This window comes from Choloepus didactylus, chromosome 1 (assembly GCF_015220235.1).
Source record: "Choloepus didactylus isolate mChoDid1 chromosome 1, mChoDid1.pri, whole genome shotgun sequence".
Lineage (NCBI taxonomy): Eukaryota > Metazoa > Chordata > Mammalia > Pilosa > Megalonychidae > Choloepus > Choloepus didactylus.
The window spans coordinates 232,295,397-232,323,379 of NC_051307.1; the positions used below are offsets into that span (position 1 = coordinate 232,295,397).

Sequence of the window (27,983 nt, forward strand, 5' to 3'; positions counted from 1 at the left end):
AGTGTAATTACTAATATAGTGAATAAAATTTTTGCATAAGTTTTCATTTCATGTCTATGTCATTTCACTGGATTAAGATAATCCCCATCTTCATTCTGTGAATGTGTATATGTGTATGTATGTGTGTTTGTATATGCATATGTTTATATGTATATATGTGTATATGTATGAGAAGATTCTATTAATACTTGAAAAGAAAACATGAAACTTTGACCAGTGTTTCTAAAATTATTATCATTTTAACTGTTGTTAATTATACATAGGCTAGAGTTATAAATAATGCCTGTGATTGTAAATAGAGCTTAAGCTTCATGTAAGTGGGTGCCCTTAATGTAAGAAAAATAAATTTAGGCTTTTAGGTACAATCTGAACTTTTGCAGCCAACTCATAAACTTATAGCTGGTGAGTCTATTAAAATTAAACACATGGTGATGTATTTATGATTCAGAATTCTCTTGAATGAAATTTCCCCTTTTCATGGGCAACATTTCCTTATATTTATCATAATCATTTTGGCAGTATTTAAAAATATGCACAAAAGGATAGGTGACTGCCCTTTGTTCTGGCAAAAAGAGTAAAATTAAGTTTCTGAATATATTAAAAATATGAAGAACATTTGTTTGCTCCTTACCTGTGGAAATGATTGATACTAACTTGAGAAGAAAAAGTAGTTAGGGATTTAATATAGAGATGAACTATTATGCTAGCCAGCAAAGGAATAGCGTACACTTAAGAATTAATGATGAATTTATGGCCAATCAAGAAAATGTAGCATTTCTATTGCAGTCAATTCTGCCACATTTAAATATAAATCTGAGTAGACTTGTGTAATTTAAGGTATTTTTGAGTGGCCAGAGTAAGTGTGTGTATATCTGTATGTATGTGTGTGTATGTGTGTGTGTGTATATGTAGATATATAATCTACATGAAGTATGTTCAGTTATATAAGAAATCGCATGACATTTGTCCTAAGAGTAAAGTTATCTGTTGTTGAAACTTGGTTGCATGACACACAATACACAATGCATTCATAAACATTTATGCTTAGGAAATTTGCCTTCAGAGGTAAAACAAACTTATTTCTTCAGGAAGAATGCTCTGGGGTACAAAATCATTTCACAGAATTTTATTTAGTAGCTTTAAGAAAAGATGTAATGCCGTGTTTATTTGAAAAGTGTTTTGGGTCTTTTTTTTTTCTTTAATTGTCATCCCGTTTTATAAATTCCTATAGCTAGCAAAAACCACAGGTTGCCTTCTAATCCATTTTTCATCTTTTCTTATTTTAAAATCCTTTGTCATGTACCTTCTTTGGAAATTATTTTCTATTGAATCTGAATACTACAGAAATCACAGGCTCCTAAAGAGCCATGAAACCAACAAGGAAAGGATAGAGGGTGAATTGAGTTGACGTCACACAGCTAATAGGAGGCAAGGCACAGAAAGTGAACCTAGAATCCTGGCTCCTAATCTAGGCAGTTCTATCAATCTGGAAATCTATTTTAATTGTATTCAATTCTCATTTCTCCCCAGTTTGACTTTAGAATGGGAGGATGATAGTTAAGCCTCTGCTCCCTAAAAGCCTATATATTCTTGAAGGATATACTTATTTGTATATTTTTTCTTTTCTATTTTAGGAATGATTGACATAGAGTAACTCCACAGCATGTGGCCCCAAGAACTGTTTTGAAAGGTAAGCTTCCCACAAGGGAAGATTTCCCTTACATGTCTTTCACCTTTGATTAGCATCCTTAGTTTCTATGGCAATATTGAAAACCCTTCCTTACAGAGTTTAAGCGTAAGATCATTTTTGATGATTTTTTCTGAATCTTGGAGTTAATGAAAGTACCGACGTCATATAAATTAAGGCCTTAAGATAAGTAATTGAGACCCCATTTCTCTCTGAAGAAGAAACTGGAGGTAGGTTTTTTGAGGTTCAGAATAATTTTTAATTTAAAAACTTCATAATCTGACATCATGGAAAGTAGATCAGGAATAAAGTAAAGGTTGTACTTTTGTCAAACGGTTTACAGGAGAGAATATTTTAGCCATCAACAACATAAGCATTAAGTTAACTGGGTTCTATGCATATGTAAGTCTTGTGGGGGTTAAAACATGAGCCATGCAACTCACTGTCTACTACATGTGTGTTTTTTTCTTTAATTAAAGATACAGATCTAAAAAACAAAACGTGTATATATACCTCAAAAATTAGACTAGTGATTTTGAGGATGTCAAATGTGCCTAGGTGTTTATGAGGCAATAGATTAACATGGGTGGGGAGGAAGAAGATCTCATTCCATTGGTTTACAAAAATAAAATACTGACTTTTTCATAAACTTTATTTTTGGAGCAGTTTTAGGTTTACAGAAAAACTTCACAGAAGATGCAGTTACCATATCCCTCTTCTTGTCTCACACACACACACATACACACACACACTTTCCCCTATTATTAACATTTTGATTTGGTTGGTTCATTTGTTACAATCGATGAACCAATATTGACACATTATTAGAACTATATCCATAATTTACATTAGGATTCGCTTTTTGTGCATACAGTTCAATGTGTTTTGACAAGTGCATGATGTCATGTGTCCACCATTGCAATATCAAATAGAGTAGTTTCAATGCCTTAAAAATGCCCTGTGCTCCACCTATTCATCACTTCTTTCCACCCCTTCCTTAGCAACTACTGATCTTTTTACTGTCTCAATAGTTGTCTTTTCCACAGTGTCTTTTCCACAGTGTCATATAGTTGGAGTCATATAGTATGTAGTTCAGACTGGCTTCTTTCACTTAGCAGTATATATTTAAGTTTCCTCCCTGTTTTCTCGTGGCTTGATAGCTCATTTCTTTTTATTGCCAAATACTATTCCATTGTGTGGCTGTGCCACTGTTTGTTTATCCATTCATAGATGAATGGCATTTTAGTTTCTTCCAGTTTCTGGCAACTATGAATAAAGCTGCTATGAACATTAATGTGCAGTTTTTTACATGGACTTATGTTTTCAGGAGCACAATTGCTGGATAATGTAGTAATCTTATCTTTAGCTTTGTAAGAAATTTCCAAATTGTCTTCCAAAGTGACGAAACCATTTTGCATTCCCACCAGCAATGAATAACATTCCTGTTTCTCCATCCTTGTCAGCATTTGGTGTTGTGGGTGTTTTGAACGTTAGCCATTCTAATGAGAGTACAGTGGTATTTCATTGTTGTTTTAATTTGCAATTCCCTAATGATATATGATGTGGAACATTTTTTCATATGCTTATTTGCTTGACATTTTAAAAAATGTAATAACTATCTTTTAAAAATCAACTTTTCTCCCAAGCAAGATAAAAATTAATTAATCAGTGTGGGGATTGATGACATTGTGTAAATATTGCTGCATAATTCTGAGCCTCAGTGAAGATTTTTTTAACACTCTTGATTTTTAAAATTAGGAAACAAATTTATTCACTTGATTTCTCAGATGTTTTCCTAAACCAAGATCAAGTTAAGGTGTTTTTATCAATTAGCTTTTGCTCTCTAACAAACTACCCTGAAACTCAATGGCTTAAAACAACAATCCTTTTTTATTTCTCTGGGTTTTGCTGCTTGGGTCTTCTGATCTTTTGTCTCTTGATGGGTGGGTTCATGTGTGTGGGGTCAGTTTGCAGGTTATTCAGGGGGAACCTCTGTTCCACATGATCTATGATTGCTATAGCATTATTTCAAGATACCCTGGGTGTTCCTAAATTTGTCACTAACTTTTTTTTTGACAGCCTTCAGTTTTTTCTTCCTGTAATCCATTCTATTCAATATAGCAGCAGTGGTCTTCCTAAATTACTAATCTGATCAGATTAATCAAGCCTCTGCTAAAATTTTCATTTCCACTATTTCTTTTGGATTGACTATCAATTTTACCTTTTATTGTAACATGCATATATAATGTGAAATTTGCTGTTTTAATTATTTTAAGTATACTAGTGAGAAGCCTTAATTATATTTACTATGTTGTGCATCCATCACCTCCATCCCTTACCAAAACTCAGTACCCTTATGCAGTAACTCCTATCCCCTCTCCTCACAGCCACTGGTAACCTCCAGTCTACTTTGTCTCTAATAATTTTCTTATTCTAGATATTTTATATCTAGATATTCCATATAAATGGAGTCACATGATATTTGTACTTTTGTGTCTGATCTGTTTCACTTAGCATAATGTTTCAACGTTCAGCTATGTTGTAGAAGCATGCACCAAGACTTCATTCCTTTTTACTGCAGTATAATATTCCATTGTATGTCTTATCCATTCACCTGTTGAAGAACACTTGGATTATTTCCAACTTTTGGCTCTTCAGAATAAAATGCTGCTATACAAGTCTAGGTTCAAATTTGTATTTTCATTTCTTTGGCTGTATATCTCTAGGAGTAGAATTTTGGGGTCACATGGTAATTCTGAGTTTAACTTTTTGAGGAACTGCTGATTGTTTTTCACAGCTGCTGTACCATTTTAACTTCCTATGAGCAATGCTTAAGAGCTCCAGTTTCTCCACCTCCTTGCCAACAATTGTTTTCCTTCTTTTTTTAAAAAATAATAGCCATTCTAGTGGGTGTGAAGTGGTATCTCACTGTGTTTTGATGTACATTTCCCTAAAGACTAATGATTCCCAACTTTTTAATAAGGCTTTAAAGGTTCTGCATTATCCTTTTACCTAGCTTACCTCTCTAATGTAGTTTTTCTCCCCTGCCTTGCGAAATAGGTTCTACTAACCTCAATTTCTTTAAATTGCTCAAATGTGTCATCTCTTCCCTCATTTTTGCTTATTCTATTCCTTCTTCTGCGATACTATTTTCCCATCTTTGTTTGACCAACTCTTTTATTGCTCGTTGAAAATGTACTTTTTCTAAGGACGCTTTCTCTGATTTCTCTTGTCTAAGTTAGGGTTCCCTCCTGTGCTGAAATCAATGTCAACAACATCATGATCAAGCTGTACTGAAATGCATGCTTAATTATCTTACACTCTCACTCTAGACTCTGTTAAGCCAGGGATCACAGCTACTTGTTCATCCTGGTAATCCTAGAATCTATCAGTGTTTGCACAGAGGATGTCCTCAGAAATTAACCATGGACAGAATGCAAGATTGAATGACATCTTCCATTTACTAAGTCCTCTATCTTAAGCCTTAAGTAGTTGGGCATGTCCAGAATTAAGGCTGAAAAGTAGAAAGTCAGGTTCCCTCAAATTTTCCTGATCCTTCTCTGTTCCTACTTTAAGAGGGTCCATACTTGGCTGGAACCCTCTTGCATCTGTCTGGCCTTTTTGTCTTTTACCACACATTGTAAAAGTGGTAGTCTGTGAGTCAGAATAGCCCAAACCAGATTTATTTTGGTTCACACATTTGCTCTTTAATTTCGAAAAGAAAAACAAAGTTTCATTTGTTGCCAACACTTAATTATCAGGCAGTTTCTCATAAAATGGTAAATTCCAGACTCTCTTGAAAGAAATCAGAAGATTGATGGAATGCAGATGCTTTAGCTCTACTTCTAAATATTTGCCTCTGGTGAGCTGAAGGCTATAGGTTCAGTGGCTAAAATAGCCATTTTGTTGTTTCTGTCATATATCCATCAGCTAAATGAGAATAATCTTGGGCTTTGAGTTCAAAGCCTTGTGCTTAAATTCCTGCTTAATATTTGAGCAAATATCCTAACCTCTCTGAACCTGTTTGGCCATCTGTAAATTGGAGGCTGTACTATTCTTCACGTGAAGTTCCTTTGTTTTAACTACAAAATTCAGGGTAGCCTCCTCACATAGGGAAAAATAGAAGAAGATGATTCATTATTTTTCTCTGATAAAATTGATTTTCATCTTTTGTGAGGCTATATTAATCATCTAAAATAGGTTAGGAAAATGAAGTGCTGTTACATTGTTACAACATGGGTGAACCTAGAAAACATAAGTAAAAGAAGCCGAACACGAAAGGTGGTATAGTGTATGCAATGTCTACATTTATATGAAGACATTTATATGAAATGTCTGGAAAAAGCAAATCCGTAGTAACAGAAAGCAAATTAGTGGTTGCCAGAGGATGGAGGAAGGGGAGAAAGGGGACTGACTGTTAATGTCTAGGGGGTTTCTTTTTGGGAATGTTACTGAATTAGATAGTGGTGGATGTTGTACAACTGTGTGAATATGTTAAATACCCCTGAATTGTGAAAGTTAAAATGGTGAATTTTATGGTATATGAATTGTATCAACAAAAAACAGATGAGAAAAAGGTATTTTAGAAAGACAAAATTTAGCTCCAGATTTAGTATCTAGGGGGTGTAAAAAACCGAGCAGACTCATTGGGCTGTCATTCAGATTGATTTACAATGACTTCTTAAAAGTCCTGATCTGTCCTCTATGATCAAAGACCAAATCAGATTCATCATTGTAAGAATTCATGGCATTATACAAAGATCATGACAGGCTGATGTTTTAAATCCTTCACTTAGTACCTGTCTAAGGCAAAGATTGCTCAAGCTGTAAAATAAGGTTATTAATATCCATTTTGTTGGGTTATTGGGAGGATTAGGAAAAATAAATGGAAAGTACTTACCATGCATGGTGCCAGTGACAAAACAGGCCATCCATATTTGATACTCTTTAATTAGTGTTCTCTGGTTGTAAACATTAGGCTATAGCATTAGATTTTTAGCAGTTCAACTCTCCTGGGGTTGGCTTTTCTTTTACTGACTTCTAGGCCAGAAAGAAGAGTATGGCTAGGTTTTCTGCTAGCGCTTAATGAGTTTAATCAGTCCCTGAGGGACTTTTGATATAGCAGGGAAATATTAAACAGGGAAACTTGATTTTTATTCTCTCTGTGTTTCTCTTTGTAGTCGACACAGTCTTCCCTAGCAGAGGTAACATTACCTGTGTGGTGAAAGGAGTATTAACATACCATGAGGGTGATGTTAGAACTGAGAGAACACATCCCTGTGGCCTTACAGTAGGATATTTCTATGCATGTGCTTCTGAGTACAATTTCAGCTGCTGCCAATAAGAAAATAAGTTGCTGCCAAAAAATGTTAAACTCAATTGTCCATCGTTTTTATCATTTATATATATATTTTTTTCTTTTAGAAACATTGTAAAGGGTTTTTAAAAAAAAAACTTTGGGGTTTGTCTTTGTAAATTGACATTAAAATCATAGTGTGGGAATATAGAGGATAATTGAATTTTTTAAGTAGACTATACATCGTAATGTTAAGAAGTTGAATGAGAATTTCAATAATTATGGAAAATGGCTGTATGAATCACTTCATTTAATCTGTTGCTGCTTTATACTTTTCCTTATGGATAATGGAAAGTATTATTCTATGATGAATGGCAAGAATAACAGGAGACTTTTGTCATTTGTTCTCTCAGCAATTATTTATTGAGAGCTACTACTACATGCAAGTCTGTATTAGAGCCTGATGACATGGTGGTGAATAAAATATGCATGTTCCCTGGAATTTTAAGTTTACTGTCTAGTGGGGATGTCAGATAATAAAAAAGAAAAAATATAAATTATGTCATGTGGTATGAAAGAAAAGGAAAGGTATGTAGTGATAAAGAAAGCAGAGGTTACAGTTCTTCATCCCTACTAACTTGTGTGAACATGGGTAGGCTATTTACCACCAATGGGCATCAGATTTCTATTATTCTGTTGAATTGATCCTTTGATCATTATGGAGTGATATTTTTTTTTTTTTTTTGCAATAATACTTTTGTCATATTATTTATTTTATATGATATTGGTATTACCACACCTGCTTTATTTAAACTAGCATTTGCCAGAGATTCCTTTCACTACTCCTGTGTTTTCAGTCCTTATGTTTCTTTTCAGATGTGTCTCCTTTTGGTAGCATAGAGCTATATTTTTTCAGACTAAAATTTCTCTCTTTATCAAAGAATTTGAATCTATTTACAATAATTTTGAATTCTGAAATATTTAGAAATTTTTTCTGTCATCTTACTTTGTGTCAGGTTTTTATTTCTACATATTTTTCCTTTCCTGCCTTCTACTAGATTGACTGAATTTTCTTTGGTACCGCATTATTTCTTCTTATTATTTTAGATTTTTTACTCGTTTCCATCTTCAGTAGACGTCCTTATATTTTAAACTTAGGAAAGGCAAATTTAATGTTTCTCAAATAAAATATAAAATTCTTTAATTTTATATCTTTCCAGGTTCCAAGTTATTGTCATATACGTAGTATTTTAGTTCAACCTTATTTTTCTTCCAATTATTAATATTATAGTTATTTTTAATACAGTCAAGGCTTAAATTTTATAGATTTTCCTGTGGATTTGCCAACTTATTTGTTCACCATTGCTTCCAGCATCCCACTTCTTTTGAGTTCAGATTCCTTTTATTTATGACATCGTTTAGTGAATGGTAAGCTCTCTAATCTTTGCTTATCTTTACATATATGCTTTTGTCATTAACTTCGAATAATGTTAAACTAGATAGAATTCCAAGTTGACAGTATTTTTCCCTTCAATACATTGAAGCTATTGTTCCGTTGTTTTCTGCCCATTCTAGAAATGAAATCTGCTGTTAGTCACTAATTACTATACTTCTTATGTAATCTTTTTTTCTGTTTACTTTAAAGAATTTTTCTTTATGTTTGGAGATCTGCAAATTCATTATGATCTGTCCAACTATACATTTATTTTTTATTTTCCTTGTTTGATATTAATTCTATTTTCTAATCTGAAAACATTTCTTTTTTTCAGTTTTAGAAAATAATCATTCATTATTTCTTTATATATTGTATTCTGGTATTCTATATTTTATTCTGTTGTCCTTTTTTGAATATCTAATTAGATGTATTTGGGGCCATTTATTTCTGCAGTCCTTAACTCCTAACTATCCTTTCATATTTTCTATTTCTTTACATGTCTATGTTGAACTCTGGGAAAACTCCTCAGATTCCTTTTCCAGTTTTGTGATTCTTTTTTTGTCAGTGTTTAATTTGCTATTTAACTTTTTTGCATCAGTCAGGGCAGCTATTTCATGTTTCAGTAGCAAAAAACTCAAAATCTGGAGGATGAAAACAACAAAAGTTTATTTTTCTCTCATGTACATGCCCAACACAGGTCAATAGGGAAGCTCTGCTCATTGTATTTCTGTAGAAACACATATGGATGAAGGCACTATGTGGCATGGTTTCATTAATGCTGAGCCAAAGTAAAGAGAACCTATGGAATCAGGAACAGGTTGTTAAAGCTTCTTCTAAGAACTGACAGTTTTTTGTTGCTCGCTTGCCATTTTGTCCCAAGACAGCAAAACTCTGTACTCGTTCTTGACACCAATTGGCATAGGTTTTCCAGTTTCCTCTCAAGATCTAGGGGATCGTACTTTATACAGGGATCTCGGATTTATGTCCCTGTGGCAAAAGGCTATGTTTCCTCTCCATCAATTTGAATTAACACCCTGGTTCAACAGCCCTAAATTCTATAGCAAAGACCATTATGTCCCTGAATTGCTGCCTCATTAGTTGAAACTTATTGCTTCATCTTTGATCTCTTTTGTTCACTTATGACACCTTCAGAATTATCTCTTTCTAGTTCAAGCTTGAGGTAATTTATTAAAATATTGTTTTGTTATTTTTATTCATTATTTGTCTGTGTTAGTGGATGGGAGTTTGTCTGTATTAGCTCAGTGCACTATGTTTCCAAAATTGGAAATCTTCAGCATCCACTTTCTAATCTCTAAATCAGTTAACTCGAATTACATTCTCCATAACACTCTTCAAAGTCTATGGCTCATCTTTCCATGTGAGCTAGTGGAGACAGTAAACAAGACTAAAAGTCAGGGTTCCTGTTTTTTTCCACTTTCTCATTAACCAGTTGTTAGACAAATCATTTAAAGTTCTTTGGGCTTGAATTTCACTATCTACAACATGAGAGGCTGAGACTAGATGGCATAAATAAATGGATTCTCTTGTCTGTGGTAAGCAAGTTTAGTTTTGACAAGTTTTTGGGAAAGATCCTACTTTAGTCCAAGTAGTCTAAGAGCCTAAGATTTAACTTTTCAATTATTTCCAGTATAATTATTTTTTTACTACATCATTCCAAAAATTACTTCTCAAGGGGTAAGATATATATATAAAATAAATAAATATAATGCAATAATTGACTGCTATAATATAATTCTTCAAGGGGCTTTCCAAAGTAAGCTTGCATTTTTCCTCCTTTCATAAGGAAAAATAAATTAGGCTGCATTTTTACCTTGTCATGTTTAAACTAAGGCGTGTTGTAGCTTGTCAAAATTGCAAAACAGAGTCTTTAAAACATTGAGTACAGAATCACCCTTCTAATTATACAGAATGTAAACTTCACAGATCACTCAAAACATAGTGCAATTTCCTATAGATCCTCCTTTTTAAAAGTGGGCACAAAACCGTAGATTACCAAAATTTGAGGATCAGAGTCAGAGATGTATTAGGAGCCAGTTAATTGCTGTAAGCTCAGTTTTAGTCATGTAAATTATAAGGAAAAAAATATTGATTATATACCTGTCTGAACATTGGGCAGATAATTTATTAAAGCTACAAGCTGCTTCCTGAAGGTTTTGGAGTTGTAGTGGGGGGACTGACAGACTATCTGCAGAATATTGGCATAGCCCTGATTTCATAAACACATTGACTCAGATAATATTTTTCAGTGGGGACGTAAAAAGGCAAAGTAAAATAAGATCTCAGAAGGGTGCTGATGTATCAACATAATGAAAGGAATACAACCAGAAACAAAACAATCAGAAACAATCTAGAGAAATTTGAGAAAGTTAAAGCTTGGGCTCAGGCAGTGAAATTGAAGGGAAACAACAGTCAATTTTATCTGACAAGAACGAAATATCTTACAACAGGAGGTGTTAACATACCTCTGGTGAGAATAGTGGGGCAGGACTTGGAAGAGTTAGAGCAATCCACCCTTCCCATTAAGATCTGTTTTGAAGTTAGACAGGCACTTGTCTCAAAGGTCAAGGGCTGAATGTGTTTTAGAGAAGTGGTCATGGTTATTTTACTTTTCATCCACCTTTGAAATGAAAGATTAGAGATAAGATGAAAGCTAACTGGATCCATGCTAGAAGAATGAGGCTTTTAAAGGAGAGCCATAATTATAGCTATCTTCAAAGTAGGTGGAAACCAAGTCTTACAGAAGTGCAGGATTAACTGAGTTTGGTAATGACAGAACCTAAGGTATCCCCAGCAGTGTTCTTAAGAGCTTGAAAGCCGAGGATTTGGCGAGCAGGTGGTTGGACACAGCTGCTGAATAATCCTCTTAACCTCATCTGTACTCTACAGGGAGAAAAATAGTGGGAAAATAAAAACCTCCACCAAGTGGTTGATGGCAGTAAAATAAAAGGTGCATCAAAAGTACATAAAGACAAATTTGTCCTGATGCTAATAATTTTTTTAACAAAACAGGCATGCAATTTCTGTAGAGTGCTGTGCACTAGTATAATATATAGACATAATAAGTATGCCCAAATAAAGAAAAGAAAATTGAGTAGATTTTTAAGGGTGGTTTTTTCTTCAAGGCACTTCTAAAACTGTTATTCACTAAGGGCCTACATCCCTTTTGATGTCCCTTCATTAATTTTTTGTTAAGAAAGAACTAGAAATGAATAGCTCTCAGTCAATATTTAATTGATTCTTATAAATTATATTTAATCAGGAACTATCCAGATGTCTCAGTAACCAAAGAAAATTTAAGCAAGGCAAAATGTAACAAAGAAAAATTGAGAGCAGAGCAGGGAAATGGTATCAGACTTGGTGTGGGAGAGAAATTAAATTTCAATATATTAATTAAGTCATTGAGATTCCCGAATTATTACAGCAGAGCCTAACCTGTCTCCACTGATGCAGCCCCTAATACATTACATACCCTGAAATGAAAATGGCCTAACTTATATATTCTGATTTCTGTGAGAGATACATAGTTCCATACCTTACCAGTTCTGTATATTTAGAAGTTCCTATATTGTGCTTACCTCAAATATATTGACCACTGAAGCTCAAGTTATGTTTATTCTGTGATTAAAGAACTGTATACAAAAAACCCTCCCATGAATGTGAGAGCATTAAATTCCACAGAACTCAGAGACCACCATATGTAAAAGGAACCCAAGGGAATATCCAGTCCAAATCTCTTTTTTTAAAATTAAGGAAACCTGGGCTCAGCAATGTTAGTGACTTGTACAATGTCACACTGTAAATGAAACAGAAGTCTTGACATTCAGAGCCATGCTGTTTCCACAGTGTTGGAGAGTGCTCCTTATGCAAATGCTGAGAATTTACAAATTTTTTTTCTTCTCCCTCAGGGACAAAAGGAGAGTGACTACACTCTCCTTCTTATAAAGAATATATAAAACGTTTACAGTACCTCCTTTATAAACATGAAGCAGACCTTAGTGATGATGATAATCCTAACAGTTAACATTTTTCGAGCACTCATGATCTGCCTGACACTCTCCTAATCCTCATAAGCATATTTTCTTCCTTTAATACTTATAACCGAACCCAAAGAGAGTTTTGAAAATTTTCTCCATTTTACTGATGAAGTTTCTGAGCTTCAAGAGTGGTGAGCTTCAGGTTTCCAAGGTCTCAGAGTATGTAAAGCTGAGGCCAAGTTGGGATTCAAACTCAGTTCCACCTTGAATCCACAGTCAGAATTCATAATCATTGTTTATATTGTTAAAGGTGAGCTGGAACTGAAAGTTCCTGAAGCTTAAGTGCCAATTCAGGAGCTATGCACACAGGATTCAAGAAATGCAACAAACAGGGTGATGTCAAACTAGGCTGGTTGCCCTGCAAAGTCTTATCTGCAGCAAGATGTGAAGATAGTACACAATAGCGACTTCTTGTATGAGAATCTGATGTTAGCAGGAGACAGTTGTGCTGTACTGCTTTTGGCTGGTGCTGCAGAAAATCACACTTGGCTGTAAAGAAACTGTTGATTGCTTACACAGGTTTCTGTGGCATGCCAGCTTTCCCTGCCAACCTGCTCTTCCTTATCAAAGAGCCAAGAGTTCCAAGTGAGGTGAGAATCCCACTTGACAAGCAGACATAAGCCATTTGGGGAAAATACAAATTAAAAGGCTCCAAGATAGAAATAGGAGCATTAGCAGCAGGAAGTGTCAAGGGGATACATTGTGTCAGATTACATAGGAGAGTTGGGAGAATAATGAGTCATAGCCTCCCAGTGGATAAACCCTGCTGTGTCAGTAAGTTGGCCAGCTTCAGAAAGTGTATTTGCTATTTAAAGTTGCCAGAGCTGCTCTTACTGCCCCAAGCTAACATCTGCTTAGTAACATTCCTGAATTATGTGCAATTTGCCTGTTTCTCAAGTAGCTTGAGCATTTGTTCTAACTTTTGAACTGTGAATCAAGGGATTGTGAGGGAATTTTGTCCAATTTTTAGAAGTACGGTTATGTAAAGAATTAGAGATGTGGTTTTGCACAAGATCACCCACCAAAAATTTGGTCAACAAACTAGAGCTACAATGCTGAATTCAAGGAGTTTTGGTCTTTATAAAAACATACATAAAAAATGTGCCATCATTGGGCAGCGTCTTGGTCATAAAACCTTAGTTGTGAGAGATGAAAACCTCCTTAAACTTCCAAGTGGAAAGTTAGTTTACTGTAAGGATACAAAGAATCTCACAAAATCTTCAGCTGGGGAGTACAGGTAGGATAAAATTAAAACAAACAACTCTCCTGCTACAATCAGTTCATAGTGCAAAGGGAAGCAAGGACTTCCTTTCACTGGGGGCTGTGGGAAAAGGGTACTGCTAAGAGAAAGGGCTAAATGGTTAGCCAACAACCAGGTTTCTTATATGTGCAACAAACTGCTGGGAGTTCTTCGTGATCTAACTAAAATTACGGGTGAGGTGGGGCTGATCCATAGTTAAAAAACAATGTGAACACTTACACCAGGGAGCCACTGCCTCCCTTCCTGCTACTCTTATATCAAAGAAAATTCAATACAAGAGTTAGGGTTTCCATTTCCCATTGCTAACCCTATTTCTAGCTGGGGGTGAGGGTGGGGCGGGGTGGGGTCATACTCACTGTCTAGCCAACTCTGGTCTGGAACTCAGAATAGGCCGTTTACTCTCCTTTTGCTCTACGGCGTAAACAAAAGGGAAGATTCTTCTTTTCTTTTGGTCTTTCTTGTGATTTTTTAACTAAGAGTAAATTTTTACAGAAGACATTTAAATATTGTTAAAAAGTTGCACATTTTACTAGAAATTCCAAGACTGTAAACACAATTGGATTTATGTAGAGTAGATGGCATGGTACATGTTTATTATTACAACTTGATATCTAAATCCATACTTCTAAAACTTGGCTGTGTATACAGATCACCTGGGAATTTTGAAAAAAATGCAAATTCTGCTGTACTAAGCCTGGACGGGGGCTTGAGGTTTTGCATTTCTAGTTAAGTCCCAGGCAATACAGATGCTGCTGGTCCTCAGATTCATACTAGCAATGACATTGAGATATGGTTTTCACATAGAATCATTGGATTTTTAACATAAAGGAATGTTCCTTGTTTTACACCTGGGCAAAATGAACTTGGGTTTAGTTAGGCAACTTGCTTAAAGACAAGCTAGTTTATAGCAGTGTTGAAATTAAAGTCTGTTGACTGTACCATACTTCAGGGACTCTCATATTTATTATGTTGAGTCCGTCCTCTTTTGTTCACTTTAGTAAAATTACTGCCTATGTAGCTTTAATTCACTACCACTGTCTGCTTTTCAGCTCAGGCAGGTATTGTAAACATAAACATATACAAAGAAAGACAGGTTTATCTATTTTTCAGCCAGACTTTTTCAAAGCAAAGCCCAGGATGCAGAGAGATTGTTGATTGATACTAAAATGTTGACAGCTGAGAGTATATTTTCAGCAACAAGATGGGTAACTTGGGCTAAAGGGTAGATGGGAAGAAAACTCAGATTTATTAAGGACTTACCAGTGAGTAGGCTATGTTCTTTCTCAATGCAAAAATAGTGTCTAATTCCAGTGATATCCCACAATGTATTATTTAGCTTTGAAGTACTGCTATAAATAGGCATCATCATTTTATTCCTTATGTATTTAGGTATCATGCTTTAACATCTATAAATTTTAAATACTGTGGTATTCAATGTATTTCTAAAAGAACACGCTACAGAATATATCATCTTTCACTTAGAAGTTTTTAAAATAACTCCAGCTACTGTGTTTTGTGTAATAAAATTCATGAATTCCATAATTATTTGATTCGTAAACCTACTGTGTAATACAATTAGATGAGGAGACTCTGTTTACTTCCTGTGTAACATTGTTATTTAGTGTGGATAATTGAAAGCCTTCCATGGAAAAATCAGTTCTTTTGATTTCTAAGGGTTTCTACTACTACCTTTTATTTAGGGCACTTGACAAAAAAAAAAGAAACAATATTTCTGTCTCTTTAAGATAGATAGCACAGTCTACTTAACATTTGAAAGAACATGTCATGACAGTCCTATGACCTTGGGCAAGCTTACCATTTTGAGCCTCAAATTTTGCACTTATAAAGTAGGAATAGTGATGTCTACCTCAGAGCATAATATGGATTAAGTGACAGTATATTTAAAAGCACTTAATGAAATCTTAGCATGTTAAGCACTCAGCACATAATCTTTTCTTCTCATTCCATAAAACCTTGAATATCTTTAGGTATAAACTATAGCCTTACTTACATTAGGCTCCTAGAGTGCTATTGATTAATCGGAATAACTTTATTTGTAACCAAAACTGAAAAATTAATATTGTAACCTTGTTGAGGGAAAAATAAGTAAACATGCTTTCCAGAACCAATTAAAAATGATTTTTGAATCATCTACTATTTCAGATTCCCCACACCACTGCTTCTCCTATTAGCATATTTAAGTGAGAGTTAACGGTAAATAATGGCAGCACAAATCGGAACTAAAGTGTATAATCATTTTTCATCCTACAGCCATAATGGTATTATTAGTGTCAATTTATTGGTTTTGTGTAATGAACTGCTGTATGGGAATTTTGTCAGAGTTTTGTAGAAATTGTTTTTTAATCTCAGTGTAGTTAGCTTGATCAAGGAGACTAAGTTCTTTTTATAAAATCAGTTTATATCATGAATGTAGAAATTTGACTGGGCCTGTGTGCAAAAGTATGCATTTTTCACATGAGCCTCTCAGGAGGGTTTTTGTTTTTTGTTTTGTTTTGTTTTGTTTTGCCTCTCCCCCAGTTGCAGTTAAGTGCTGCTGGTGCATGAATATGCCCTATTTGCATTCAGGCATTTAATCATTCTTGGCCTTTTTACCCCATCCACACAAAATAATCATCTTCTCTAACTAACTTATAGTGAATATTTATTTCCAGGTTTTAATCAACCTATGACAGCCCAACACAATAAAATGAACACTTTGTAAGATTTGATTTTACCCAGATGACATCAGTCAGCTCTGCACCATTTAATTAGCTGGACCTGTTTACATATAGAATTGACTCAGTTTTTATAGCCAAGCTCATTGTCTAATTGGAGAGAATTAAATGCAACTGTATAATTATTATAAGGGGGTGGTTCTACCACTGTTTATTTAGGAATCCCTCTCTGGATTTGCTGGTAGGTCTGATACTAACAACTGAGGTGCTATAGTTCCTGATGGCAGTTATAAAAGCATCAAGGGGTTATTATCAGTATGATCTTTAATAAATCATCTTCCAACTAAGACTGAGTCAAACCCAAACTAGCATATGCTGAATTAAATCATGTATATTTGATTGTGCATTCACTCATTAAAAAATATTTATGATGTTGTTGCCACATTCTAAGTACTGTATGGTACAACCCTGCCTTAAAGAAATTAATAGTCAAAGTAGAGTGAAAAACAGGTGAACATGTAGTCACTATATATTGTAATAAGACCTCTGCTGTTTGGAACACAAAATATATGGAAAGCTTCACAGGAGAGTAGACAATGACACAGGATGCTGAAGAGTAAGTAGCAGGTTGCAAGACATAGGGACCTCCTAAACGGAAGGTCAGTTTCATCACGAACTAATGATTAATTTATCCTTCCTTGTTTTTATCAGTAAAAAATATTTCACTTCTTAGTTAAATAATGTTTCTGGCACCTTTCACATTTTTCTGTTCTTCTTTTTCCCGTTACTAAACAATTCTATTCCATCTTTTATTGAACTGGTAATATTTAAAACTATATAATTTTCCCAGGTTTTCAGTCTTCTGTATTTGCCAAGGTTGTGAACACAGTCTTGCATAATGCTAAAAATGGACTTTTAAAAAAATATCTAAATGCTGAATACTTACCTCTCTAGATACATTGCGGTAGAGTTGTTTTTCTTACAACATCACAAATCAGAATGCTGATTATTCTGAATTTCACTGTGACTCTGACTTGTATGTTGTGTGATGTATTGTTGCTTTTCTGAAACAGTTTATAATATAGATAAGGAAGTGACTTGCACAATGGCTATAATATAATCAGATTGATTGCCATATCCTAGAAAAAGGAGACAATCTTCTTTAAATATAATAGCATTTTGTTTGTATCTCTTTCGTAGCTGAGTACTTGTATTAAGCCCACCTACCTGGATTTGCAACCCTTTAAGAATAAAGACTGTTTTTTTTTCATATGTTTCTGTTAATTTTGTTGTTAGTTTTCCCCATGCGTATCTTTATTTTATTACTCATCAAACCATACACTGGATAAAGGGGTATCAGTCACAAGGTCTTTACAATCACACAGTGACAAGATAAATGCTATAGAGTTTTACAATAATTATCAAAGATCAAGGCCTACTGGGTTACAGTTCAACAACTTCAGGTATTTCCTTCTGGCTATTCTAATATCCTAGAAGCTAACAAGAAATTTCTATATAATGATTCAGTAGTCATAATATTTGTTAAATCCTAACTTCTCTGTTACAACTCCTCCCTCTTATTTGAACATTCTCTCAATCTTCAGGGATATCTGGGCCATGACCATTCTAACTTCTTCATGCTGAAAAGGGATGTCAATATTATGGGATGGAGGAAGGCAACTGGTTGATGTTCTTGGAGATGCTGGTACTTATGGGTTTCAGGGCTTATCTGGCATAGGAATAATCTGGAGGTTTTAAGTTTCTGAAAAAGTAAACTTAAGTAAAACTTTTATAGAGTCTTAGCTAGAGCCCAGGGAATTCTTTAGGGTTTTCAGGAATACTGTTGGTTGGAGCTTGGCATACTGTGGCATTTTGCAATATCTGGCTGAAGCTTGCATAACAGTAATCCCCAGAATGACCTCTTGGCTCTATTTGACATCTCTTAACCACTGACACCTTATTTTGTTACATTTCTTTCATTTCTTTCTCCCCTTTTGATCAAGAAGGCATTGCCAATAGCACAATGCCAGGGCCAGTCTCATTCCTGGGAGTCTTGTCCCACATTGCCAGGTAGATTTACACCCCTGGGAGTCATGTCCCATGTAGTGGGGCAGGTAGTGAGTTTATTTGCAGAGTTTGGTTTAGATAAAGAGGCCATATCTGAGCAATAAAAGAGTTTCTCTTGGGGTGACTCTTAAGCATAATTATAAGTAGGCTTAGTGTGCTGGTTTGGATGTATTATGTCCCCCAAAATGTCATGTTCTTTGATACAGTCTTGTGCAGGCAGACTTATTAGTGTTGATTAGGTTAGGATCCTTTGATTAAGGTTTTCCATGGAGATGTGACTCAGTCAACTGTGGGTGAGACCTTTGATTGGATAATTTCCATGGAGGTGTTACTCCACCAATTCAGGGTGGGTCTTAATTGAAGCACTGGAGTCGTATAAAAGAGTTCACAGACAGAAGGAGGTGCTGCAGCCAGGAGAGACACTTAGAAAAATGCACAGGGGCTGAGAGTGGAGCTGGAACACAACCTGGGATCAGTAGACACCAGCCATGTGCCTTCCCAGCTAACAGAGGTTTTCCAGATGCCATTGGCCTTCCTTCGGTGAAGGTATGCTTGTGTTGATGCCTTCATTTGGACATTTTCATGGCCTTCAGACTATAACTTTGTAACCAAATAAATCCCCTTTATAAAAGCCAATCCATTTCTGGCGTTTTTGCATAACGGCAGCATTAGCAAACCGGAACATTTAGCTTCACCATTACAGAAATAAGTTTTATAAGGGTAAGCCCCAAATCAAGGGCTTGACTTCTTAAATCGGGAGTCTCTAATACTTGAGAGAATAACAGGAATTTCCTAGATGGGGAAGTTTAATAGTTCATATTTCTTTTTCAGTCTCTCAAGGGACTTTGCAAATACTTTTTTATTTTCTGCCCAAAATACTCTGGAATGTATCAGGCTATTACATTAAGCTATACAGAATAACTAGATCTCATTCCCTATTCTAGGATCTATGTAGTTAGATTGTTTAAATAAACTGACCAGATGGAATAAGTTTGATGTTGCACTACAGAAAGTTTAAATTTTGGGAGAAAATAAACATCTCTTCCTTTGGTCTTGCACAGAAGTTTAAGTTTTAAAATACAAACAATATCATCATTTATCCTGTATTTTGATATACCCTAGTCCTAGCCAGATCAGCTTTATTCGTATCTCTATTTGAAGGCTGATCTCTTTTTCAGCTTCTTTAACAGTTGCTGTATGGAGTAATGCTGACTTTCAGAGCTGCAGAATTCTAACTCTGAGTCTTAGGTGTCACACAGGTACTCAAAAGTTCTAGGGAACTACCAGGTTATATACAAGGAGCTCAACATCTCAGAATTTAGAAGTAACAATTAATACCCAGGAATATATGTGACTACTGTGAGAGCTTATAATCTGGGCCGTAATTTTTAAATGAACATTTTCTAAATGAGATCATACAATATTTGTCCTTTTGTTTCTGGCTTATTTTGTTCAAGAGAATGAATGACCTCAAGGTTCATTCCCCTCATTACATGCCTCACAACTTTATTCCTTTCTGCAGCCACACAATATTCTGTTATATGTATAAACCATAGTTACCGTTCTGCTCATTAGCTGATGGACCCTTGGGCCGCCTCCATCCATTGGCAATCATGAACAATGCCGCCTTAAACATCGGTATGCAAATGTCTATTTGTTTCCCTGCTTTCAGTTCTTCGAGTATATTCCTACTAACAGGATTGCATGATTGTATGGTGACACTATATTTAGCCTCCTGTGGATCTGCCATCCTGACCTCCAGAGGGGCTGCACCATTCTACTGCTCTACCAACATTGACTAGGTATACCTCTTCCTCCACCTCTTCTCCAGCACTTGCATCTTTCTGTTTGTTTATTTACTTATTTATTTTTTAAAATCTGCAAATTTTATTGAGATATATTCACATACCATATATTCTATTCAAATACCATATATTGTATTCAAAGTGTACAATCAGTGTCTCATGTATCCTCACTTAGCTGTGCAATCATCATCACTCTCAATTTTAGACGATGTTCATTGCTCCAAAGAGAAAAATAGCAGAGAGACAGACAGACAGACACACACACACACACAAATGAAAACCCAAAACACCCAATATCCCTAATCCCCCTCCCCCAAATTGTTTATCCCTAGTGTTGGTGTGGTACTAGAAAGGTATTACTGTTAAATATAGGCCATAGAATGCAATAGGTAATTTTCCCCAGTTACCACTCTATTATTAACTCTTTGTACAAGTATCATAACATTTGTAGTAGTTCATACAAGAACTGATTTATATTTGTAGTGTTGACCAGTGAGATACATGACTTTAAACAACCTCTTTCTATCAACCTTTAGTAGGGCACTATTACTTATAATTCCACTAACAAACTGCTGTTACCTCTATCCATTCCCAAACATTTAAGTTCAACCTCGTTAATAGTTCTGTACATCTTAGGCAACCGCTCCCCTTTCTCTAGCTTCTGTCTATCTCTAGGTCCCCTGTATTGTACATTTTAGAACTCTGAGTTTACATTTTCTAGGCAGTTCATATTTGTGAAATCATACAATATCTGTCCTTTTGTGTCTGGTTTAATTCACTCAGCATTATGTCCTGGATGCTTCATCCATGTTGTCACCTGCTTCAGGACCTAATCCCATCCTACTGCCGAGTAATATTCCATCATATGTGTATACCACATTTTGTTTATCTAGTCTTCTGTTGATGGACATTTGGATTGTTTCCATCTTTTAGCTATTGTGAATAATGTCACTGTGAACCTCAGTGTGCAAATGTCTGTTCGTGTCCCTGATTTCAGATTTTCTGGGAGTATATCGAGTAGCGGAATTGCTGGGTGGCAGGCAACTCAATAATTAGTTTTCTGAGAAACCACCAAACTGTCTTCCATAGCAGCTGTACCATTTTACATTCCGACCAGCAGTGGATAAATGTTCCAATTTCTCCACATCCCCTCCAACATTTGTAGTTTCCTGTTTGTTTAATAGCAGCCATTTTAATAGGTGTGAGATGATTTCTCATTGTGGTTTTGGTGTGCATTTCCCTAAAACCTAATGAAGATGAACATCTTTTCATATGCTTTTTAGCCAGTTGTATTTCATCTTTGGAAAAATGTCTGTTAATATCTTTTGCTCATTTTATAATTGGGTTGTTTGTCCTTTTATTGCTGAGTTGTAGGATTTCTTTATATATACTGGCTGTCAAACCCTTATCAGATATATGGTTTCCAAATATTCTCTCCTGTTGAGTTGGCTCCTTCTTCACCTTTTTGACAAAGTCCTTTAAAGCACAGAAGTGTTCAATCTCTAGGAGTTCCCATTTATCTATTTTTTCTTTCATTGCTTGTTCTTTGGTTGTAAGGTCTAAGGAGCTATCTCCTATCACTAGGTCTTCAAGATGTTTCCCTACATTTTCTTCTAGGTGTTTTATGGTACTAGGTCTTATATTTAGTTCTCTGAACCACTTTGAGTTAATTTTTGTATAGGGTGTGAGGTATGGGTCCTCTTTCTTTCCTTTGATATAGATATCCAGTTCTGCCAGCTCCATTTATTGAAGGGAGTATTTTGTCCCAGTTCAGTGGATTTGGGGGCCTTAGGACTGTGTTTTAATATAGATACGCTATACTAGTTGCTCTCAACCAGGGATTATTTTGTCCTCCAGGAAACATGTGGCCATGTCTGGAGACATTTTTGATTGTCATGAATGAAGGGTACTTTCATATCTAAGTGAGTAGAGACTAAGGACATTGCTAAACATCCCACAGCGCATCAGATAGCCCACTGCAACAAAGAATTATCTGGCCCAAAATGCCAATAATGCCAAGGAGGAGCAACCCTCATCTATGCCATACCTTAAAGTTATTCTGTGAATTCTGATATGATTAGATCATATGTTTTGTAACGATGAAATTAATTAATTAGTGAGTTTATGCAGCTTTAGTGGAATAAGAGCTAATTCTGTAGGAAGTTACATGCTCCACTATAAAGTAAAATGATATATTTTCTTTCATATGATAAACATTTTTTCTACATAAAATAACTGAAGAAATAGCTTTTCACTTAATGTTTTGCGGCTGTAGCATCCGTCACTTCATTCACCCCATACGCATTGAGCCCTGACCTTGTCGATGGACACTTGGGATCTGTCAGGTGATAGGACAGATGCAGGCATTGCTCTCATTGGACCCATAGTTTAATCAGATTTGAGAGAGATGTTGAGCAAATAATTACATAAATGCGTATTGAATTTATAACTTATATAATGCTTTATGGTTGGATGTGATGCTATCTTCTTTCAGTGTGACTCCTTAACCTTGTTTAGTTTTGGCTTTGGTGGAAACATTGTATAGTTCAACCTAATTACATTTGGAAATTACATTGTCCTAGATTTGAACTCTAGTATTGAAACTGGCTGGCCGTGTTACGTTAATTCCCTGATCCTCTGAGCCACCTTCTATAAAATGGAAATAATACTTATCTGAAGGTTGTTATCAGGATATTTATGTGATGCCTAGCACAGTGTAAGATAGGAACCCAGTCAGTTGGATAGTGACATCATATTTATCCTCCATAGGGGCTGTAGGAGCTGCTCTTGCTGTTTTTATTCTCTCTCTCTCTCTCTTTTTTTTTTCTTTCTCTTTCCAGGGAAAGAGTTATGGCAGAAGAAGAAGGAGGGTTACCAGAATTTTTTAAAGTGATGACAATAGGATTTACATTTTCAGAATGCTCAAATGTTAGCTGGGACCAGATCATATGGAACATTTCAAAAGAACTCTCTGGCATTTTTCTGACACTGTAGCCTTTCTCTTTTTCTTTTAATCCAGCTAATTCTCTGGAGGACAGTTAAATAGTTATAATGTAGGTTTTGCTTAGGTAGCAGATTAAGTCAGTGGAAAGTATATTGCATTGTATTTTCAAAGTTACAGGAGGAAAAGTGATGCAAAATGTTGTCCTGTAAATTGGAAGAATCTGGTAACTGAAAGCACCTATTAGTGATTTCAACAAGGTTAAGAGAAAAATTCTATTTTTACCATTTTTGAGAGAGAACTCTATTGTGAATCTAGGTCATTGCCATGACAATAACCAGTCTTACAATTTCTTTTTTTTTTTTTTTTTGTTCTGCCTCAAATATATTATTTTCATAGTCCACAAATAATGATAATAATGGTACAACTTAATTTTCTACTTTTTCTTTGGGAATAAGGAAGTTAGAATACAATATTTTTTATGTTATATGTATTTTTTATGTTATATGTATGGTGACTTAAAAACATTTCTAAATTTTCAATTTTGGAAGATCCCATAGTAATTATTTGGTTCAATATTATTATTTTATGATGGGAGATAAGACTGCAAGAGGATTAGATAGTGTTATAGTAAGTACGGGTAATAATATATACAGCGTCTCTTTTTCTCTTTCTCAATGCCAAATACCTTTCTTGTTCAGTCTGACATTTTCTTTCATCTGTGGTTCCCCAGTAGTTTATGAAAATTCGTCTTCTTGAAGGAGCTTCTCTCAGGTCCCTCGTGTGATGTTCTCTCAAATTTATTTAACCACGAAATAAATTCTAGAGTTTGGTCTTAATTTTCAATGTGCTCCATGATCTATCCATGATCTGTCCTTATTTTTCTAATCTCCATTTTGATCATGTTTCTCACTATGTCCCAGGCCCAGTAAGTTAACCTTAATGAAATGTAATACACTGAACACAGCTTCTATCTCTTAAGATTCTACTCTACCCACTTAATAATAAAGAAACATAAGAGAAATGGAAGAACCCAAAGTGTGAAAGAGAGAGAGAGAAGGAAGGGTTCGGACTTTTCTGTCTTACATTTCTCTCAGGGATCCTGTTTGCTCTAGTAAGCCTGAGATGAGATATGAGAGTCTGTCTTCCTGTGGTTCCCATGTGCCTCTCTCTTGTGAACATCTTGCCATGCCTAGCGTTATTCTAGGGTTTAAATGTAAATAATTATTCTATGATGTGGCCCCTAAATGCAAATCAAAAGTCAACTACTTCATATAGTGCTCTGTGAAGAAATGGTGATCTGTTCCAATGTGGGGGGAAACATAACAAAGAGAAACACAGAATTATATTTGTGCTAGACCTGTTGAACAAGGGTAGACTGTATCTGTTACCCACCTGGCAAGTCCATAATGAGCCAGGGTCATTTTGATTATATGATATTTTCAACTTATTCTTTGACTCTAACCGTCGGTTAAGATGGGACTCCTCTCTTCTGCTTTCTCTACTGGGAGCCTGTCTGTGTTTGGAAAGCCTCTTGCTCTCTTGGCTATATCCATTCCTGAGAAGATAATCCATGCAGGTAAAATCTACATCTGCACATGTCGGTGTACTTGAGAGTTCAGTAAAATAAATTCATAAAATAAATGTGCTAGCTTACATCCAAGAAACGTCTTTTTACACAAGATCCATAAGAGATTAAACATTAAGGCCTGAATTCTGGGATTCTGACGTAAAATCATTGCCTCTTTTCATTCAGATCACACTTTCTTGTATTATAAAACCCTTCTTTGCTGAAAGAAAATAAAAGGGAATGCAATTTACCTTTACACAGTTCATGTTTCTTTTTAAATCTTGGATTCAAAGTCCGTTCTTCTGAGGCTTTGTCATAAACAGTGTCTTGTTGACTGTGTTTGCATAACTTTCTTTAATAGCTAAAGAATACCACATTTAATAATTTGCACCCAAACATTTTAAATTGAAAATACTCATTCTTAGACATAGTTTGTGGAAACCCGAAACAATAAGGATATATATTTTTGGTGTGATGTTCTCTTAAATTTAATATATATGACCTCTTGGGGTGAGTTATATTTAACCTTCATTAATAATATTTATTAAGCTTCCTTTGTGTGTGTGTATGTGTGTGTGTATTCAAGGAATCCTAATAGAAGACTAAACCGTATATAATAAAAGCAGTTGAGCAGTTTCTGGCCTAACAATAAAACAAGATGAAAAAAAAAAAAATCATAGAAAATACAGGAATATATAAAAGCAAAAATTACTGGATTTCTGAAAGTAACACTTTCTTCTTCTTAGGAAAAACCTCTTAGTTAAGACCCATTACATATATAAATTGTTCTTCCAGATTTTCCTTAAAATAAACCAGGCAAACTTTGGTGAGATATACATGCAAGTCTAAATTCTTTCCTATCAAAAATCAGGTTTTTAGATTATTTGCAAAGAACCACAACCAGAAACCACCCTTGATAGTTGAGTAATACTAATTATGGATATGATGTACAGTGGAGAGCTGAGGGTAGAATTTCTTTCCAGTGGTGGAAAAGTCATCCTATTATTATTTTTTTTTAACACAGTGAGAGAATCCATTAAAACTTTGTCTCTACAACTCCAACAAGGACTCAGTGTTTGAGCCCTTTACTTCTTGTCTTTTTTGAGTATCGTTTAATTTGCCTCAGGATCCATAGCACTATTACTTTTCTCTACAACTTACCTCCAGATTTATTTAATTCAAGAACCTACTGGAAGGTTCGCTGTGGGTTTACCATTCAGTATTATTTTAAATATCTACATTCCTTTCTCTTTTCCCTACCTCCCATATTGAGACATCTCCTTAATCTATACTTTATGATAGTCTGTATGTGTCAGTTAGACTCAAAAACAATACTTTTTTTGCAGTCCGTTTCTCTAGCTACTTTATCTCCAAATTCTCCTGCCATTTATTTTGGGACCTCATGAAATTATAGGAGTTAATGGACACATCATCATTACTTCCAAAGTATTTCCAAGCCGGCATATGATTGACTCAATTGCCTAATACCTATGAATTCTACATATAATGGGTAAGTAGATTGGGATTTGAGACATAAAATATAAATGGCCTAGATTCTTCACATTTCCTTAAATAATAAGAGAAATAAATAATTGAACTGAAGTGGAAGACTGATAAAAACTCTGACTGTATTAGGAAATCCCTGTTGCAGTGTTGATATGTAAGGTTGTGACTACAAAATAAGAAACCAACGTTTCCTCATGGGTTAACTTACAGTGATACAGCAAACATTGCAGAGACATGAGGAAGGAAATGCTAATGTAAAATTGGGAGGTGAATTAAATCTTTGTCTGTGTTGAGCTAAGCCTAAGGATAAAGGAAGGGAAACATGTCAATAGAAAAAGTGATGGGGTAGTTCTAAAACCTATGCATTGTCCCCATTTCTTTTAATTTTTTGGAAAGCTGGAATTTTAAGCTCCTGTTCACAAAGCAGGTAAGAATAATTTGACTTGTTCCTCTCACTATTCTAATCATACTGTTATGCTTTGTCTTGCATTAATTAAAAAATTCAGAGCCATTATTATTTAGCAATATATATTATTTCCTCTAAGCATCAAATGACAGATTCTGATGTGAAGAGCAAGAGGTTCTCCAAGGAAGCTTAAAATGTAGAGGGATTCGCAGGAGGTTGCACGATTAGGACAGTTAACAGTAATCACTAATTTTCCTAAGTTTTAGCTGAAAAGGAAAACCCCCATTACACATAATAGTTTTATTCTTAGGATTTGGATCCATGCAGTAGCATGGCCAGGCTTATTAGAAACTTGATGCTTCCTTCCTCGTGCTTGACAATTAGAAACATATTTAAATTTTCAAGAAATTAGAAGGTCCTTGTCTGCCGTAGAGCCCTGTCTTGCATCTTATTACAAATTACAATACTTGTCACAAAGAGTTAATAAACAATAATTGTGTTGGTTTAGAACCAGCTTTCTTTCTTTTACCCATCCTCTTAGAGCAGAGGTTTAATAATTTCTCTAAAGTAAAATGATGCTTCCCTGTGCACAGTGATGGGGACTGTTTGTATTGTTACCACTCTTTTGATATAGGATGCAATTATCAGTATTCATAGTCTTTTTTCACACTTAATTTCTCAAAGAGGCTGTGAAGTCGTTGAGACCGCAGCCACACAAGACGGGTATACAGCCCTGCCATCTAAGAAAGTGCTCATCTTTGGTTAATTGAGTATCAGCAGCATGTATACTTCTACAACATGGGAATAAGTATGTTTTTGCCTTTGTGTTATCTCTGTTCCCTTTTAAAACTCACAACTTGATTCAGAGCCTGAGGCCAGCAGGGAGGTAGTTATCCATATCTAAAGACACCATGCCATAAATATTTCTAATATTTTAATATCTTTAAAAAACACTTAATATGAGACCATTGTTAGTCATCCTGTGGTATGCTTAAATCCATTAAAACAAGAAAAGCTCACTAATGATATTAGATTGAAGAGAACTGTTTCATAGCTGTGATGTTTTGATTTGCCTGAAATCATAAAATGTCCATGAAAATGATTCTTACAGAGAAAAAAAAAATCAGTATAGTGTGTACCAGAGTTAAGTTTAATCACACCCCAAAGAATGAAATGATCATAGGATAGAGGGGGGCAAGGTGACAGAGAGATGAAATGCCCCCTCCTGATTCTGTTCCTCTTTGATCTGACAACATTGGAAGGATAACTGCTTAATGAG

At 35.1% G+C, this 27,983-nt stretch overlaps 1 protein-coding gene across 3 annotated transcripts in view; it reads left to right on the forward strand.

Moving 5' to 3' along the window:
- CNTN4 (contactin 4) overlaps positions 1–27,983 on the forward strand; it is an 824,548-nt gene that overhangs the window by 112,818 nt on the left and 683,747 nt on the right. For all 3 annotated transcript variants that reach the window (XM_037800525.1, XM_037800543.1, XM_037800528.1), the window contains exon 2: positions 1,635–1,690. The gene's annotated coding sequence lies outside the window, so the exon portion shown is untranslated. The remainder of the gene's footprint in view (positions 1–1,634; positions 1,691–27,983) is intronic.